The following is a 20,994-nucleotide window of genomic DNA, read 5'->3' on the forward strand; positions in this document are numbered from 1 at the left end:
AGGTGTGTTAAAAAAAATTGCAATTAAATGTGTTTTTAATAACTGCTTTGTCATTAGCAAAAAGAAGCCACCAGGGAAAAATTACTAAGTACAGCAGTCACTCAGATCTCCTGTGTGTTTGCTTCCCAATAAAAGAACTAAGCCATAACAAAGAGAGACAGGACATTCTAGGGCATCTTAGGCTTTTCTGTTTTACGTTATTTTATAAGATTTTTTTTCTATTTGCCACAGTAAGAAATCAGATTTCTAGTGTTCCTGGTAAAATTATCAGGTTTATCAAGCAGCTTAAAAGTGAAGAAGACACAAAGAATACAGAATTGTAATAAGACAAATTTCACTGTGGCAGTTCCAAACTTAGAAGATGAACAACACACACAGCTTCGAGCAATTGGAGAACATAGCAGAGAGTGCAGAAGACATCTGAAAGGTAACTTAATGTATTTATTTAACAACTTATATACGGGTAGAATGAAAAGTAATGTCTCCATGTCTATGCTTTATTGCTTACGCATGATTGGATGGGGATACTTTATTAAATTGAACACAAAAATAATTCTTGGAATACGCATATTTTTTCTTTGATGGTGTATGCATTTTGTAGTGTAGTCACCAGACTAAAGTCAACGATAAACAAGTTTTGAGAAGCTGTCATGGTAGATACCAACACTCTGTTTCTGCAAACACTGACAGCATTATCAATTTCTTTAGCAGGTATGTAGTCATGTCAATGAATGTGTTCTTTCAATGCTGGAAAACTGTTGCACCACCATAAACAACTTGCATACTTCAGTGATTTTTGATTGGAGCAAAACCTTCTGCCATCAGGAGATCAATCACTGCATGTTGCTTAAATCGCACTAACGAGAGACCAGCACATGTGTCCGTTTCTTAGAGTGCAGCAAAGCAAACATTCACTGTAATGATCTGCTGCCAACTACATATCAGCACTTCCATCCATTGACAAGATATGAAGTTGAAGGCATTTCTTTTCATTAAGCCTTATTATTATTTTGCAGAGATGGGGACAAGTCGCATATGATCAAGTCCAAGCAAGTTTCAAGTGTTAACCATCAAGTCTCGAGTCAAGTCTCAAGTCACAGTTAAGACAAATCAAGCAAGTCAAGTCAAGTCAAGGGTTCACCCTAAGCAAGTCAAGTCGAGTCCTGATAAGTTTCAAGCCAAGTCAAGTCAAGTTGCAGTACTAAAACAAACAGAGGTTAAATTTTCGATACATTTATTTTTGCACAGAAAAATTTTTACAGAAAAGATGAACTTATATACATATATTATGTATCTTATTTGCATTGCTATATTTAAATTATATGCATATCTGTGCTACATTAATATCTGAAAATAAAATTGTGTTGCTTACACAAAATGTTTAAAACTAAGAAATCTAGTCTAAAATGTATAATGCAATTCAATCTGAAAGGATTAGTTTACTTTGACAACAACAATGTACAGATAATGTACTCACCCCCTTGTCATCCAATATGTTCATGTCTGTCTTTCCTCAGTCATAAAGAAATTGTTTTTTTTTTTTTGTTTTGAGGAAAACATTTCAGGATTTCTGTCTATATATAATGGATATGTATGGCGCCCCGAAGTTTGAACTTCCAAAATGCAGTTTAAATGCAGCTTCAGAAAGCCCGAAATGATTAGTTATTTTCCAAACAAATTGACAATTTATATACTTTTTAGCCTCAAATGCTGGTCTTGTCTCCTCTCTGTGCAGTCTGTGTGATTCGGGTAAATACAGTTAATAGATGTCAAAAAAACAACAATCTCTTTTATATCTTTAATGTCAAAACATCCTGCAATGCTGTTTTTACCTTTTTTGTAAAGGGCATTTGAGCTTCTATACATGTTAACTGTGTAAACACTGGGTCTGCACTTTTGCTGCAATCTAAGACTGTATTTACCCGAATCACACAGACTGCACAGAGACAACACAAGACCAGCATTTGAGGTTAAAAAGTATATAAATTGTCCATTTGTTTAGAAAATAACCAATTGTTTCGCTAGGTAAGACTCCTCCTCCTCAGCTGGAATCGTTTAGAGTCTTCTGACGCCACTGATAACGTTATAGCGTTTTATTTATGAGATGATCATCACATTTCTGATAAAAAAAACATGCAACCAAGGCCAAATTATGACAAACAGAAAATTAATTAGTAATCGTTTTATTAAATTGACTATAAAGAAATCGACTTTCTTACCTTTCCTTGTTGTTTTTGAAGTGCCGGATGAAATTTGATGTGGTTGTCGTGTCTGATACTCTCGCGTTGCATTCTCTGCATCTGGCAAATCTTTTTTTGTTCGGTCTAGTTCAAAGTCCTTATAGCCAAATGTTACTATATGAGGAGCTCGACTATTGTCTGCCACGTTTGGCGGTTTGAGTTGTGCAGCGTTCTTCTTCTTCTTCTTCTTGGTAACATTAAGAGTTGTGCAGCGTTAAGGGCGCAGGCGCCAATTATGGTGCTGCTGAGTCATAATTATTTTATTAAATTATTTTATTTTATTAAACGAATTATATTTAAAAGTTCAAGTCATTGTCGATGTCGAGTCTTCCACTTTAAGTCAAGTCTCAAGTCACTTACTCTCAAGTCAAAGTCAAGTCAAGTCATTTTCTTACTTCAATCAAGCAAGTCTCAAGTCCTAAAAATTGTCTCGAGTCCCCCATCTCTGTTATTTTGATTTGAAATTTTATTTTTAACAAAGCAAGATGTAGAGGACAGGAAGAACCAGAACAAGATGATCTGTTGCGGCAACCCCTAACTGGAGTAGCCGAAAGAAGAAGAAGAAGATTGAATTTTTATTTTAACATGTTCTACTCAGGGCTAGCCAGATGCCCACATTTGTTTCTGCACCGCTTTCTACCTCCAGAATGACATCTTTTTTGTGTATCTTTATCTATACTATAAAAGGAGATAACATAAAAAAATGAGATGCTTGCCGTAAACTGCAAATTTCATTCCAATGCCCCATAAATATTAGCAATTTCATCAAAAAAGCATTTCTATTGTGGGAGAAAAGAAGAAAAAAGAAGAAGAACCAGAGGCAAAACGTTTACATTTTTTTTTTCAATTTTACCTTACAATATTTATTTTGTTTTGATTTTTAGTTGCTAAATGAAAAGTGAAATGTAATTTACTGTTTTAATCAACTAGTTTTAGCTTTAAACTCTCTCCCTGTGTCTCTGCCGCTTTAACAGCCATGTTATGGATAGTATGACTCTTTATACTAGAGTTATTTATAAATATAAATAAGTTATATTTATTACTTGTCAAATTATAAAACACACTATTGATCTACAGTAGTGATGTATATATTAACTAGGCATCCTGTCCAGAGATTGTTTCTGGCTTGAGCCCTATGAGAGCTGGAATAGACTCCAGCACCTCCTATTTGGGATTAAGCAGATTAGAAAATGACTGACTGACTGACTATTTATGATTACTTAGTTCTTTTTAACAGAAAATCAAAAATAAGAAATGCACAATGTTGTTGAAAAACTGAAACACAGGCTGTAGCTTTTTCTTAAATCAGTAGGGCAGGTCTTGTCTTTTTATGGATCCCTGTCTGGCTTGACTCAAAGTGAGATTCTGGGGGTGCTTGGTTTTACAGTACTTAGCCCAGGAGTCGCGGAGTTAGGTACCCTCTTAGGCAAATTCTGGGGTCTGATAATTAAGAAGTATTAAATCCAATTGCAGTTGGTGACATTAAGTCCCATGTTTATGATGTTGGTAAACAAACCTTTTGGAATAAAACTGGTATGAAGTACAAGATATGGCATCTTCTGTGGACCAATTGTAATAATATGTAGACGGGAGAGGTCCCAAACTATGTTTAACCTTCCCAAGCACCAGTCTTTCAGAACATTTGCATCATAATGAGAGTGAGTGCCACTCATCAAGACAGTCTTCTTCTTTTGTCTTTAGCTTTGGTAAAACTGATGTCTTTGTGAAGTAGGGAGGCAGTAACTCTGTGAGGCATTAAAAATGTTGATGAAAATGCCATCTGTTTGATCACAACAGATTGTACTAACAGTGTCCCCAGATATACTTCATCTGGACTAACTGCTTGGTGGACATTGGCTCTAAAATACTCCTAATGTGATTTACTGAAGCAGCAAGATCTGAATCAAGCCATCGTGTGGGAGTTCACACAGGAAGGACTTTGTTGTCCAAGTAAAATCAGAAACAGAATGTTCACTTGGGAGTGTTGTAATTGCAATGTGTAAACAGATAAACAGAAAAATTCCTTGACACATACTGTTTTTCCATTAAGTTATTGACTTTTACCACATGTTTATGTTTTCCTTAGCTCATGTCTGCTTTTTCCATTGATAAGTCTTTTTGTAAATAAGAAATCTAAAAGCTGATACTTTTTTATTTTTCATGTAAGCAAAAGCTAAAATCATACTTTGGGATAGCCTCTGGCCATAGACTGGGGTAACTCAAGTAATCCTTTTCACAATGAGATGTACATTTTGTGAGGCAAGAGTTGCTGTGTGGTGTGCTGTTAGTTTCTCACTTGGTATCTTCTATTTCTACTATGATTCACATAGAAAACTGTTTCCTACAGGGTTACATGGCAGATATCTTAATGTTTCTTTTATCACTCTTTAGATTTATGAAAATGAACAACACTACCATCAGCGTCTCAGAATTTATACTTCAATGTGCCATTGAATCAAACCAGAAGACAATTACGATTTCTGTTCTCACATTCATCTACTGCTTATCCATGTTTGGAAATCTACTGGTGATTGTGATCATAATCCTGAACCCTCAACTCCATGCTCCAATGTACATTTGCATCGGCATGTTGGCAGTGATAGACCTAGCAAACGGCTCAATTCTTATCCCTAAGATGCTCTCAATCCTTCTGCTCAGCTCTCCAGTGGTGCCTTATGGGGCCTGTGTGTTGCAGATGTTTCTTTTTTTTCATGTTGAAGAAATGGAATCCTTTCTCTTAGCTTTTATGGCTTTTGATCGCTACATTGCGGTCATTTACCCTTTGCGATACCCTTCAGCCATTACAAATAAAAAAATTTTAATTGGGGTCTCAGTGCTAAATATTCTTGCAATAATTTTCAGATTACATATCCTAGTTTTTGTTTCTGAGCTTTCATTCTGTCGTACTAACATCCTTCCTTTCTGTTTCTGTGATTATTCTACCATGGTCCATGTATCTTGTTCTGAAGATCCTAAATACTTGATACCCTTGTCTGCTGCTCTAGTTGTCTATGGTGTCTTCCCAGTAATTTTTATTCTCATTTCCTACACTCGGATTGCTATTGAAGCTCTTAGGGTTTCTTCAGTAGGAGGGAAAAGTAAAGTTTTCAGCACTTGTGTGACCCACCTGCTCGTGGTCGGACTCTTTTATATTCCACTTTCATTGTTTTATATATTGCCAGGAGCAGGAGTGACGATAACAACAGAAACTTACAATGTTATGTTTATTCTTGGAAATGCAATGCCATCTATGATGAACCCTGTTATCTACAGTTTTAGGAATAAAGAAATAAATAAAAGCATTCATACACTCTTTATTAGGAGAAGATAAACTCATATAAAAAGGAAATAAAAATATACTGTATGTTGTATTGAGATTAGGGTTAGGATTAGGGTTAATTTACTCATAAACTTGTTTCAAATTGGTCATTAGACTGTTAAACTGTACTCAGTCCAGATAATGTGTTAATACAATAAAAAATGTCAATACACTGTTGTGTTTCAATGGAAATTGTTCTCATACACTGCAACGTCTGAATGAAACCATATCAGGGGTATGGACTGTTGTCCTCCATCCAGCTGAGCTACTCCACCTGTTTTCTATCACGGTGACCAGACCTGCACAGAAGTACACCACTTGGCTAAAGGACATTTCCTCACTGTCAAGAAACATAGAAACCTACTTCTGAAAGTGAATTTAGCAGAATGTCCTCATGTATATAGTGATTAATATGAATTTAACCCAAGAATCTTGTTGGAAATTTACTGAATTAAAGAAGTAATCCAAGAGTTACACAAATGTGAAACTACAAAGTAATGTAGCTGCAGTGGAAACCCTAATTAATTTAAAAATCTATCTAGAATATGGGAATCTGGCCATTAGACAACCAAACAAGCTATATTGTCTTATACAAGTCATTAATTACTTCAGTTTGTGTATTCATCTTTCAGATGATGACATTAAATTTATGAACATGATATTTACATTTTTTGCAGAAGTTGTTTTCTCATTACAAATTTTATTACTTTCATAAAAGTTATTCTTTTTTTTTTTAATGATGGTATTGAAACTTCTTGCAAAATATTGTCATAACCATTCTCATAAAGCCACGGTTTTCCTGTTATCCTGTCAATGTGCCCTTTCATAAAGCACATCTCTGAAACAATGAGGAGCTCTGCCTTTGTTTTGACTTATTCTTGATCGTCTCATATTCTGTTTTCTTTATAAATTAAAAATAACTTCTCTCTGCAGTCTCCCAAACCCTCAATCCCTTTGCTCTTCCTTCCTTTTTTAAAACCTCCTCTCTGTTACTCATCCCCTCAGAAAATTGTCCATCCTTTTGAAATCAAAATCTCCCATGTCAACCCAATCAGTTAATGTATTCCACAATTACTGCTCTCTCATAGTTCATCAGCAGCTGTATCTCCATCACAGAACTTCACGTTATATTGTTAATCCTCCATCTTGACATCTCTTCGCTAAGGGGTTGAATGAAACTGGACAAATTCCATCCTGCCTCTGTAAGCCAACAAATAAAGATGTCCTCATTAGCTGGGTGAATAAAAATAAAAAAGAAAGCATAATCTGAGCTGGATGGCTAATATTACCTTGGACTGGCAGAAATTACACATAAAGTGTATTATTCTAGGGTTAATGGGGCTCACTAGATTTATTATTGGCAAACACACAGTAAAACACTGAGTATGCCTTTTAACTGTGACATTTCAAGCACGGGGTTCAATTCCATGTTCTTTATTACTTTGCTCAGACATTTTTTTATGTTAACCTTGCCCTCCTCGGTGTGTCATCACTATAACCCTAGGTTCCCCTATGGCAAGTCAAATTAACATTTAGAGATATCTTAAAATACATTTTATGATATCTGGAAATGCATTTTAGATATCTCAAATTGAATTATAGATATCTAAAATACATCTATTTTAAGATATCTAAAAAGAATTGTATATCTCAAACAGATTTCAAGATATCTTGAAGTGATATGCTGTACATTTTCAGATATCTCAAATACATTTTCAGATATCTTAAAATAAGTTCCTGCTCATTTCAAGATATCCTAAATAACCTTAGAGATATCTCAGAATCACTTGCTGTAAAATTGCTTATACTTTCAATTGAACTTCCTGCCTATTTTAAAATATCTCGAAATGCATTTAAGATATCTTGAAATGCACAGGAAGTGATTTTGAGATATCATGAAATGTATTTCAGATATCTGCGAACAGACAGGAAGATATTTTGAGATATCTTAAAATATAATAAAATTACTTTCTTTTTTTAATAATATCTCTGCCCATTAAAGTTGTCAGAGGGTGCTGTACAGTGCATGTTTTATTTAGGTAGCATTCTGTGTTTGAATATTCGTAATAAAGCTTAAAATATCTAGGCCTTAGTTTGTATCGTTTTATTCAGAGTTTATGTAAAGTATTGGCATTAAAAAATGTAAAAAGAAAATTTACACAAATTGATTGCTGCAGTATTCTGTTCAGAAAAGGAAACCCACATTTATATTATTGATTGTACAGAACCGCAAGTTTGCAACTACGGGATTGTCATAAAATACAAGGTAAGCTTTTACGATTGGGTGCACGTCTAATACCAAAAATTGTCTCTGTTTTCTTAAAATACAGTGGCACATTTTAATCGAAACATAAATGTACATATTTAGCAACCTGAAACATTGCTTCATAATGCCTCAACTTGAATGGGAACACATTTTTAAAGGTTACACTATTAATCAATAGCAACAAAAAGTACCATTAAATCTCCTTTCTTGTGATTTTATGTAATTTATTCGTACAAGGCTCTGATTTCTTCCATTGCTTATTTGACATATGAGGCATATGCTCAGTTAAGACAAATATTAACTGTTTTAAATCTTTTACCTTGTTTATGTTATGACTTGAAACCAGTTATTATGTATTATGTGTTTTATGTTCTGCTTTCAAAAGAAAATTGTACCAGTGATTATTTAACCTGATGTCAGCAGAAAGAGAACAGTTACAGGGTGTTTTAACCCGGGACATGTTGTCTGTTCGAGAATCTGAAGAAGTAGCAGAAGCAGATGACTTTGTAGCTTCTTGTGTGAGACAAACTAGAGCTTTATTTAGAAGAAGTGCACGGAGACCACCTTTACCATGGGTTTGTATTATTTTAGTATTTTTCAATATATGCAGGTTACTCCCATGTATACAGTGCTGGTTGTATACCTTGATAAAATGTTTTCACTGGTTTTGATTATTAAGCCTAATGAACATTCATCCACTGCTAGGAGAATATTTGGAGAGAGAAAAGAAAACGTGTTCAACTGGCAGAGTTCCTTATTTGTGCTTAAATGGACACCGCTGGCGAAGACCATTAATAAGTTCACCGTTTACTTTTCCTTGACAAAGCTGACTGTTTTATTGATTTATAACTCATGATAACTTCTAAAAAAAGTTAGTCAACAACATTATAAGTCATGTATTTTTTACAATTAAAGAAATGTTTATGAGTGAAGGCTGTAAAACCAGAAGTAACGTATATTTTTGTTTTTTTTTCCTTCCTTCCTTTTTCATTGTTATGTTTTTTCTTTTACCTATTTTAAAATAAATATTTTCTCTAATGACACATGCATACTTCATAAATTAGAGACAATAATACATTTCCTGTACTGAATATTCAGTAATATCTTGAGATAATGCTTGTTGTAGAATATAATCACTCTGAATTATATTCACATATCACTGCTGCAGCTATCAAGAGGCTGTTCAGAAGTTCTATACTGTACATTATTGTTATTGCAATGATACAGGACTTGTATTGAAGTATAATCTTGAATACATATGCATAAAAAAAACTCTAAATTAAACTATAAATCATTGTATACAACGTGTGGATGCCAGTCCTATTTAAATAGTAATAATTGCAGTTAGAGAATATATATTTCCAGATAGGTATGAGAGTATTATTTATTTTCCTAGAAAGATACTTCACAGATTACATTTATTTCAATTTTTGTTTTCCCCAGATACTACAACAAGAAAAAAAAGGAAGATCAAAATGCGATATATGGAAACTTAATTTTTTCCTTTTTCAGAAACATAATCAAGAGTATGTTCCACCTCCCTCAGAACTTTCACGTCTTACAAGAAACGGGTTAGGTTTGTACTCGTCATTTAAGGAATTTTTTCAGACAACCTAATTGCTTTCAAATGTGGATTTGTTCCTACCCCCTCCCAAAAACTCATACTTTTAACTTCTTACATATTTGCATATCCCTGTAAAACCAATGTTGAGCAAATATACCTTGTATATACAAGTATATATGTATGTTTGTATGTATGTGTCAGTGTGTGTGTGTATAGATCTGGCCATGCAGAAAATGTCTGATGTGTGGTAATTCAATATGGAGGCACACTGAAAAAACACTGAAAGGAAATGAATTTCTTGTTAACAAACTTTCCAATTTGAGGCAATATAGAGCATCATCTTCCTAATGAGATATAAAAGTTTGATTAGGATTCTTCCAGTTAAGTAAAATGAGTTGTTGTGTATGCGTCGCAGTTAGGAGACCTGGGTTCGATTCCTGGGTCCTCCCTGCGTGGAGTTTGCATGTTCTCCCCGTGTCTGCGTGGGTTTCCTCCGGGCGCTCCGGTTTCCTCCCACAATCCAAAGACATGCAGGTTAGGTGGATTGACATTTCTAAATTGGCCCTAGTGTGTGCTTGGTGTGTAGGTGTGTTTGTGTGTGTCCTGCAGTGGGTTGGCACCCTGCTCAGGATTGGTTCCTGCCTTGTGCCCTGTGTTGGCTGGGATTGGCTCCAGCAGACCCCCGTGACCCTGTATTCGGATTCAGCGGGTTAGAAAATGGATGGATGTATGGAGTTGTTGTGTAAGCAGTGCATAATAGGACATCACAATGCAGTTTCCATAGCAGTTTTGAATTATTGCACTAATTATGTATTCATCCAGTATGCAGATCATTTATGAAACTTCACTACATACTTGTGCAATAATTATCTCTCTGATTTCAGGTCCTCCAAAACATGAGCAGCCTGGGACTCGAGACAGATATGGAAGCAAATCATTCATTAATAGGAACTGGACAATTCCTCAGTTAGAGAAGTTTATTATTGAAAGCTAACCACTTAACAGGATTTAGTTTTGCCAAAGCCAAGAAAGGGAGACGTTTGCATAGCTTGTAGACTGAAACTGCTGCTCAATTACAGGACAAAATTGGGAAAGGCAAAATATTTATAATTCCTCACCGTGACATACCACTAACGATTCAGGTAGAAATCTCACTATTTTTTATAATAAGTTAAATTGTGCATTGATTAATATGATACTCTCTCTGAAGAAAGAAGAACCTGTCATTCTGCAAAATCTTATGTGAGCATTTATATAGTGTGCAGTTGTGCTTGATTGCATGTTAATTACACTTTGTCACTCAACTTAATCCACACATTTGTTTTTATGTATGACTGTATATTTAAACACCATATTCGTTTCTACATTTCCTTTTCAAGATGGAGCAGATACACACGGCACAACAAGAATCAGAATTTAGACCAGAAATTCCAGGTCAAGTGCATGCAGAGGTAAGTTATCAGGTATTTATTTCTTATTGTTTGTGATACTGTTATATTAAAAACTTTCTATTAAATGTTAGTAAATAAGGCTCATTACTTATTAAGGAAACCGCTATTGATTATATTCAGTATAAACATAAATTCTTTATAAAAGAAATAGCATTGATATTTTAGTGTTAAAAATTTCTGATTTTTTTTTTTTTTTGTAATTATTCAGTTTTATAAAATATTGCTTTACCTGATTTATTTAATAGGGATCACAGGCAACATTGTCACAGGAGCCACATGTAGACAGGCTGGAAAACACAAGAGAACCTCAACCAGAAGTAGATAGCCAGGTTGTGTAATTATGTAAAATTCTTTACTACATTAATCTATCCATTTAGTGAAACTGCTTATAACAGCATGAGGTAAAAGAAGGGAACAAACCCTAATCAGTATGTCAATCAGACACTCCCACAGTCACAAATACCAATCCAATTTAGATTTTCCGATAAAACTAAAAATGAGGCACTTGAAATGTCAACGGAAACAGGAGCTTATTGAAAAAATGTAAATACAAAAAATATGGGCAGGTCCCATAATGGACTTTTGAGCCCAGTGTTGAGGAAACTCACAAACCTCTGCATCACACTGTTCTTCAGTCTTTAAAGAGATCTGTTACATTAATTTAAATTATTTAGTCATAGCAAGTTGCATTGCCTACATACATTGTTAGTTCCCAGTGTGGATGCAAGTTTTCCTCTCACAGTCTGTAGACAGTCTGTTAAATCAATCAATCAAATTGGTTTTGTATTAGAATATCTGAGTAAATGTTTCTGTAATGGACTGGCATCTCATCTAGGTCTGTTTTCTGCATTGTTTTCATTACTACTGGGATAGGCAATGGCTATGTGACATGATAAATAATGATTTAACTTAGTTCTGAAGCATAAAATGCAGTAACATTGTTTACATACATGCATTATATACTGTTCATAGCTGTACACAGTGTGTGTATATATATATATATATATATATATATACTGTATATATATATACTGTATATATTGTGGAGGATGGCCAGCCGTTTATCCCAGCCAATACCCCCAAGCCGCCAGGTGGAGCCCTCCTTGCAGCATGGAGGTACCCAGAAGACCAGCAGGGCATCATGGACAATGGTGTTTTTATGCACAGCCCTGCTGGATGACATGGGGGCCACTAGGGGATGCTGCAGGGATGGAGCAATGATTATTTTCCCTACGCCGCTGAAGCACATGAGGACAAGAGGAATGACGTGCTTCTGGGGTGAAGAAAAGAACTTGTACCTGACCCGGAAGTGATTGAGAGTCACTTGGACTTTGGATTAGGAACACTTCCGGGTCAGGAGATATAAAAAGACTGTGGGAACTCCCAGATGGCGAGCTGAGCTGGGTGAAAGGGTGGCAACGCGTCTGGGAGTGGAGGATTGATTTATTATTGTGATTAGTGATTAGTTTATGAGTATTGTGGAGGAGAAGGTGCTTTGTGCACTGTCGAGATTAAATAAAGTCGAATCTTGGACTTTTACGTTGGTGTCTGGTGTCGTGGACAGGGGTTCAAGGGAGCGATAGCGCCCCCTATCTACCACAGTGGTGTAGTCTGCAGGATACTCCAGCATCTATAGCGGAGGACCTGAATCAAAAATTTCTGTGGGTAGTGAGCCCCGAGAAGACTACGGAGTCAGGAATCATCACAGCATCACCAAAACCCGAAAATTCTGAGTCCAAAATGGGGAAGAGGAAGGGCAAACAGAGCGACAACGCCAGCGGGAAAGCCTTAGGTGCAATGGCCGACGCTCGGGAGGAGTCAAGGAGCGGCTTTACAAGTTCGGAGAAACCTCCAGGATTCAACGATCGCTCTGAGGTACGTGCCGGCTCCGTTAATAACAATCCATTTATTATTGCTCACTTTGTCCCATGCATGTACCTGTCACCTGTAGGCTCCGAGGGAAAAAAGGAGACTGCCCCGAAGACGACGGCCTGCTCCTGTCGAAGCCAGAGTGCCTAGGAGACGACTTCTGCATGACGGTAGCCGAGGAGGGACCCGACAACAAACCCGATGCTTGCTGGGAAGGAGAAGGACCGCGTCCCGCTGTTTGCGCCTTCAAGCCCGATGGAACAGACTCGGATATTCCGAAGGAGAAGGGGGAGGTGAGAGAGGCACCACTCACCCCACAAAAATGTAAGGAGGGTCGGGAAATGGCTAGTCGGGATGGTATAAATTTAAATAAGACAGACCACAGCCTGCCGAAAGAGGAAACCCGACTCTCCCAGAACTCCAAGTCCCAGAAGCCTCCACGAGACCCGTCAGAGCACGTGCCAGAAGCGGACGTGCTCATTGGCTCCCGGTCGGCAGATAAGACGAACAAGGAAGCAAGTCTCCTGCCGACCGAAGTAAATAATATTAACGTACGGGAGCTCGAAAAGCTGATCGAACCCATACTTAGTTTCTTACAGGTCCTGACAAGTATCGAGAAGATCGTTGGGGAGTTGGGAGCTGCAGCCAAAGCGCCATTAGAGAAGGTGAGGGACTACGTGCGGCGGTTTGGTAGAGATCCTTCCGTATTTCTTGTTGTGGCGGTACAGGTATGTGAAACTTGTACCGTATATATAACAAGAGGGACGCAGTGTATTCCGGCCCCGCTTTTAATAAATAGCGGGTGCCAGTACACTGCGTGCCCTACAAGAGAGGCCGGTACGTTAACCGAGTGGTCGGCGGAAGGGCTAATCGATCCGTAAAGACGCCGCCACCGGTAATTTATAAAGCAAAAGGGGTGCAGACGGTAAAGGGGGACTCTCTTCTTCCAATAGAGAGACCCAGACTATGGACAAATGCCAGATGAAAAAGGAGACTTCTAAAATAAAACAGGGGTCTCCTGACAGGGAAGCAAAAAGAGAGAAAGCACCGTTAGAGGCGGCAGGGGTTTCTCTCCCAGCAAGCGAAGGGGCGGACTTAACGTTTCCTAATTGTTTTCAGTTCCGCAGGGGGAGAATACAAGGAGGACAGAGGCAGTATTACGGGTGCCGAAGGTTAGGCCATATTTGACAGAACTGTCCTTGGAGAGAGGGGGACAAGTTGTCAATGTGGACTAATATTCCCCCTAGGTTCTCCAGGGACCAAGATGTTCGGATTAATCAAGGCTCAACCAGGACGTCCTCTTGGAGGAAGACTTCCCTCTCGGGGCAGGCCTTTCTGAATGATAATTTGTCGCTGGGAGGGGAATACTGTGAAGGATGCCCGGCCGTTTATCCCGGCCAATATCCCCAAGCCGCCAGGTGGAGCCCTCCTTGCAGCATGGAGGTCCCCAGAAGACAAGCAGGGCATCATGGACAATGGTGTTTTTATGCATAGCCCTGCTGGATGCCATGGGGGCCACTAGGGGATGCTGCAGGGAGGAGCAATGGATATTTTCCCTACGCCCCAGAAGCACACGTGGACAAGAGGAATGACGTGCTTCCGGGGTGAAGAAAAGAACTTGTACCTGACCCGGAAGTGATTGAGAGTCACATGGACTGGGGATTAGGAACACTTCCGGGTCAGGAGATATAAAAAGACTGTGGGAACTCCCAGACGGCGAACTGAGCTGGGTGGAAGGGTGGCAACGCGTCTGGGAGTGGAGGATTGATTTATTATTGTGATTAGTGATTAGTATATGAGTATTGTGGAGTTGAGGGTGCTTTGTGCACTATGGAGATTAAATAAAGTCAAATCTTGGACTTTTACCTGGTGTCTAGAGTCGTGGACAGGGGTTCAAGGGAGTGATAACGCCCCCTATCTACCACAATATATATATATATATATATATATATGTGTGTGTGTGTGTGTGTGTGTGTGTGTGTGTGTGTGTGTACACACTATTGGCCAAAAGTTTTAGAACACCTACGTTTTTTCAAGTCTTAAAACTTAATAAGTTGAAATGCAGACACACCTGCTTAATACATATTGTAGTGCTGGCACCATTTAGCCTATCCGAGAAGCAGTGGATCAAGCCAGAAAACTCTGAATAGGGCACTAGTTAATTTCAGTGTTTTTATTTGATATTTTACATATAATTAACCAAATTGCTGTAAATATATTTTGTCAAATTTTCTTAGGCCACACTCATATGTGTTCTGTACATCACTTAAAATTTGCTCAATAGTGTTTTTATGGTCTTCTGCTGTTCATTTTATAGATTTTGATTGGTGATATTGAGAACTTTCTTGGAAGTGCAGAATATGAAAATAGCACATCAGAGGTAAATATCATTCTAAACATATTTTAAGTGTATAATATTCATGGACACTTACTGATGCATGTATTATTATATCTTCAATGAGTTTTATTTAAACTTAAAGTGAAACATTATTGATTTTCTAAAGTAAAGTTAATTAATCAAAAAATAAATTAACATTTTCCAATCACTTGCTTTTGCAGTTGAGATTATCCAGACTGCATGAAGAGACAAATGTACCAAGCCCTCCAGAATCTCCTTTTGCTTATATAAATGCTGATACTCCCATGGTAAATATTTAATGTTTTAAACATTCAGAATTAAGGGCTAATTATCTGATAGGAGGAGAGGAGAAATATGTGTGAATGTATAGAAAAACAGGAAGGACTCTGTCTGGAAAATGAGGTATGTAACTTATTATGTTATCCATAAAGATTTTCTCATTATTATTTTTATTTTTATTTCTGGATGAAAAATGATTCCATCTTGACAGAAGTAAGTTTTACCCGGGGTAATGCTAGTCACCTCCATGCACAAATCTAACCAAAACTATTATCATTTACAAACTGAGTGCCGTACATTGGACTACATTTTTAGAAAAGGAAATGCATCTCTTTGATTTCAAGAAAATACAGTCAACAATCAATTAAGCCTCAATTTTGGTAAAAACAACCTTACACATAATGTTGATGTTTTAAAGGTCCTTACTCTTGCTCCAACCCTTTCACTTAAGAATCAGTCAATTGAAAATTCAAGGTCTCACATTTGTATTTTCCAGCCAGACATCATCTTTTTATGTCCATCCTATAGAATCAGAAATTTCTGTCGCTCTCACGTTTTGATTAGCCCCTTACATTTCATACTACTGTATATATTCCACAGTTCATTTTTTTCATTTTCTTGATAAAAACATGTTGTATTTGATGAGGTTTTTCAGAGCTTGAAGGATTAATAGAGAAAGAAATCATTATTGAAATAAACAGGGAAACAATATTGAATGACATGCAGCGAATTTATGGAAAGACAGAACTCCTCAAAAAAAAGCTTCAAGTATGTTTTATTAGAGAACAAGTGCATGATTTTGGCAGATTAACCAAAGATTTTTTTTCTTGTTTTTGGAACTGTGCCTTCACTGAGTGGTTTAAAGGTGAGGATGCTCTTGTACCTTGTATACATCTCTATCATTATCATAAAGCACAAGTATTCTTTACAGTTGTGGGAAGAGTATTGCCTCATATGTGTCAGCTAAATAGACGTATACCTCCAAGATTCTGTAGGTCAACATTGTTTTCTATTGTATTTAATACCTCCACCATTCACAATAACATTCTTATAGATGACTTTCTGCTTCATGTAACTGCTTCAGAACGAATCCTCCTAAAAAAAAGCAATTAACCTCTTTGAAACATTAAGAGACTTTGAAAAACAAGAGCTCTTAACAATTTTTTCTGTAAATGGTATGCATAGTATCCCAACAACACCTATAAATCTTAAGGATCAGATTATTCTTATTGCGCAGAATGAACTAATAATTAAACCAGGGTTCCTCAATAATTTAATTTAATAAGACAGTCAATTCCAGATTCCCATTTCACAGTTTTTTGGTCACAGTTAGATATTGACTCAATTTCCTACCTATACTGGCAAGAAATGCCAACTACAGAATGTGTTTTGATATGCTTTAAAACAGAAACAGATCTCAGGCCAGAGGAAGCAGTTGCATATTATTATTTGTCTGATTTCATTAAGTTAATAGATCCTGAGGAACTGTCCAAATGTTTGCATTTTGTCACAGGTTCACCTTTACAGCCTGCTGAAGTCAATATTACATTCAATCGGTTATGCGGTAGCTTGCGACCCATTGCACATTACTTGCAGCAACACTTTGGAAATTCCAGTTGGCTATACATCAGTTCAAAAATTTAAAAGAGAACTTAAAACTATACTTAATTCTGAGTATGCATTTGGAATGACCATATTATGAAATTGCAAAACAAAAATAACACTTGAAATGTCTTTAAGTGAAACTTTTAGATATCTTTTTTTACTGAGTAACTGAAATCCAGGTTGGCACAACAGATAATATGTATTTTTGAATGAGAGCTAATTCATTTGGGTATAGCTGATATTTTCATGCATATTTCATATATTCAGTTACATACTTTTTTCAGAACTTTAATTTTCCATTAAGGTTTATCCAAAGCTCATATATTTGTTTACAGATACTTACAGGTATAACATGATAATCTGCATTTAAACAAATGCTTCAACATTAAAACAGAACAAATAATAGCACCAACTACAACAGTAATATGTTAAAAATATATGTTTTGATAGTATACAAAAGGTGACACATAAATGTTTTCTTAGTTTATATTTGGAAACCTGTTTGCTTTCACCATTTAAATGTTTCTGATATTGTCATTTAAAATGCTCGCTGTTAATGCTAATATGTGAGTGTATATTGTTTTCAGTACAAGCTGTTAATTTAAAAGAAGTTGTTAAATTAATTCAAATATGGTGTAGTTTATGTACAAACAAATTGTTAATCTATGTTTATTCATCCATCCATCCATTTTCTAACCTGCTGAATCTGAATACAGGGTCACGGGGGTCTGCTGGAGCCAATCCCAGCCAACGCAGGGCACAAGGCAGGAACCAATCCAGGGCAGGGTGCCAACCCACCGCAGGACACACACAAACACACCCACACACCAAGCACACACTAGGGTCAATTTAGAATCGCCAATCCATCTAACCTGCATGTCTTTGGATTGTGGGAGGAAACCGGAGCGCCCGGAGGAAACCCACGCAGACACGGGGAGAACATGCAAACTCCACGCAGGGAGGACCCGGGAAGCGAACCCGGGTCACCTAACTGCGAGGCAGCAGCGCTACCACTGCGCCACCGTGCCGCCCCATGTTTATTCAACTTCATTAAAAAATTTCTTCAAATGTTTTGAGTTGGTGAATTATGTGTCAAGGCCTGTAATACTCAGTAATTTGGTTTAATCGTGAAGGAAACAGTAAAAAGAGAGAGAGATTATTTTTCTCTTTAAAAAATTATTAAAACAAAAATGTTTGCCGTTCGTTAAATGAATAATACTGTAAAATAAATGTACAATTTAATGCTTTATGTCTAATGTCATTTTTATTGTCAAAGATTACAGAATTCAGTTCTGCACACAACAATCATTACCATAAATAACTATAAGACCATTTTACAAAAAAGTAAAAAATGAATTTTGGTTGGTTATAACAAGCTATGTACCATGTAGTATGCACTACTGTTGATGCTGCAATGTACTCATGAACAATTTTTTAATACTATATGCAAAATGGAGTGGACATTATTTTTGGGTATCTGTTAATAACTCATTGGCCTTTTGAACACAACATGCATATTTAACTTTTAAATTTGTTTCAAGCTAAATAGCATCTTGTAGTATGTGTAGATTCTGGACAGACATTTTAAGTGGGTTGAATGTCTCCTGAGGCTCCATATATGCATCATCTGAAAATGATGCACCTATTCTTTGTAGATTTTCTATTAAACTCTCTCTAAACTGTTGTGTATTCATGTCAGATAGACTTGTTTGGTGAGATACAGTGGACAAGCTATCAAACCATATTTGTTCCGGTGTTCTGCTGTGTTCTATGCTTATTCCAGCCTTCTCTGAACATTTCCAATCTTTGATTAATTGTTGAGTAGTAAACATATATCCTTTATCCATATATCCTTAGTATAACAGACATCCTTTGTGTGAACTATTCCCTTCTTCAAGTATACCATTATCTTCCATTTCATAAAATTCTTTGTAGATGGGGAAGAGAACCTGTTGAAATAGATCTCTCCATAGCCTTTCAATTCTCCGGTTGTGGACAGAAAGTCCAGTTATATGGCTGCCACGGTGAAATCCTCTGATGGCATTCATAAGAAGTGCTACCTGAACATTTTCTGTGTCTTGGTCAGACCTCACTCTTAATGGTAATCCATACTGTAGAGCACCCCTGCAGAAAGTCTGTAGCACCGTGGAGGAAGAATTATTTGTAGCACAACTTAAATAAGGTATTAGACGGGAGAAGCCATCGATAGCACTATGTACAACAAAGCCCCACCTATCAATCAAAAGAAAAAATGTTAAGCACATGTGCAGTTTAGTGAAAAAATTGAATTATAGATTAGGTTCCAGAAGGTAAACACAAATAATATACATGTTTATGCATACAGATATGAAAACTGTTTTCTGGATAATGAAAATGTTTAGAATTACACATAATTACCTATTCTATTTTCTATTGCTTGAAAAAATCACTTATTTTATGCAAAAATATAGCTGTATAAACTAAAAAGTGTCACATATTAATTTGGTCCACTTAAGACAATAATGAAGCTGAAAGTGATATTCATTAAATTAAGAAATAAATCCTACAGGTCTTTTCATGTGACTGTCAATGTGCCATATACTGTTAGGTGAGACGGCATGGTATGACCTTCTTTGAACAGTCTGTGCCCATCTCTGAGCAGTGCCAATTGGGTCAAGTCTAGCCAATGTGTGTCAAAGTCTGTCCCTTTGCACATGTATTCCCCTTGCTCTTAGCATTCCTAACATCATCTGTGAAAAAACATAATTTGAACATTTTTAATTATAGGTAACTATCATGTTGTAAGGAAATTAAATCTTTGTTTTGTGAGCATTACAGCTACATAAACTTGTAAGGTCTTGGCAAGGATCATATTTTATTTTAAAAAGATTGTTTGTTAGTGATATATTAAATAGGAATTAATGAAATGGAAGGGAATGTGGCATGGTGGTACAGTGGTAGTTCTGCTTTGTTCATATCCTAGTTCTCTCCGTGTGAAGTTTGCATTTTCTCCCTGTGGCCATCTGGGTTCCCTTCCACAGTCGAAAGGCATGCAGGTTAGTGTAAATGGTGATGCAAATTGGCCTCAGATATGTATGTGTGTGTTGTCGCAGATGGCTGGAGGTCGACACGGCCGGGACACCCTGGAGGACTGGAGGAAGGCTTATGCCCCCCAAAACCATGTGGGGGCAACCGCTCTGGTGCCTATGGGGACCACAGGTACAGAGCTTTAAAGCTCAAACCTGTAGAGGCCCGCGGTCACTGCCAGGGGGCGCCCCAATGCCTGTGGAGCCCTGGACTTCAGCACTTCCGCCACACCCAGAAGTGCTGGAGGGAAGATGAGCAGGGACACTCAGAGTGCTTCCGGGGTTGCAGCCAGCACTTCCGCCACACTGGGGAGTGCCGATGGAAGATTGCTGGGAAGCACCTGGAGCAAATCCGGGTGACTATAAAAGGGCCAGCCTCCCTTCATAGGATGACTAGAGTCTGGTGGAAGTAGGACGACATCTTGTTGGAGGCAAGGAGGCGGCCTGAAGAGTGTAAGGCATTGGACTGGTGGCTTGGACGTTGGGGTTGTGTGGCACTTGTAAATATGTTTAATAAACGTGTGTTGTGTGACACTGATGTGTCCGCCTGTCTGTGTCCGGGTTGGCTTCCACAGTGTGTATGATCACCCTGTGATGGACTGAGGACCTATCCATGGATTGTTCCTGCCTTGCACCTGATGCTTACTGGAATAGGCTCCAGCTACCCTGTGACCCTTAGGATGAAGTGGATTTACAAAATGAATGGATGGATTGGGAGAGACAGCATTGTGTCACAGCAGTTGTTGCTGGTGCTATGAAATTATGTGAAATACTGCAAAACAATTATGCTTGAAAGCTGACTAATCTGTTGTGTGAAAAGATTTTTTTTCAATTTCATATATGATATTCTATGTCAAAACACAACAAATTATTTAAGTTCAGTCAGTCAGTCATTCCCAATCTTACTTAATCCAAGCGGGCCCTGACAGCTGTAGGCATTAACAACCCAAGACAAGGAGCCAGTCTATCACAGGGCT

Source organism: Polypterus senegalus, chromosome 2, assembly GCF_016835505.1.
Source record: "Polypterus senegalus isolate Bchr_013 chromosome 2, ASM1683550v1, whole genome shotgun sequence".
Classification (NCBI taxonomy): domain Eukaryota; kingdom Metazoa; phylum Chordata; class Cladistia; order Polypteriformes; family Polypteridae; genus Polypterus; species Polypterus senegalus.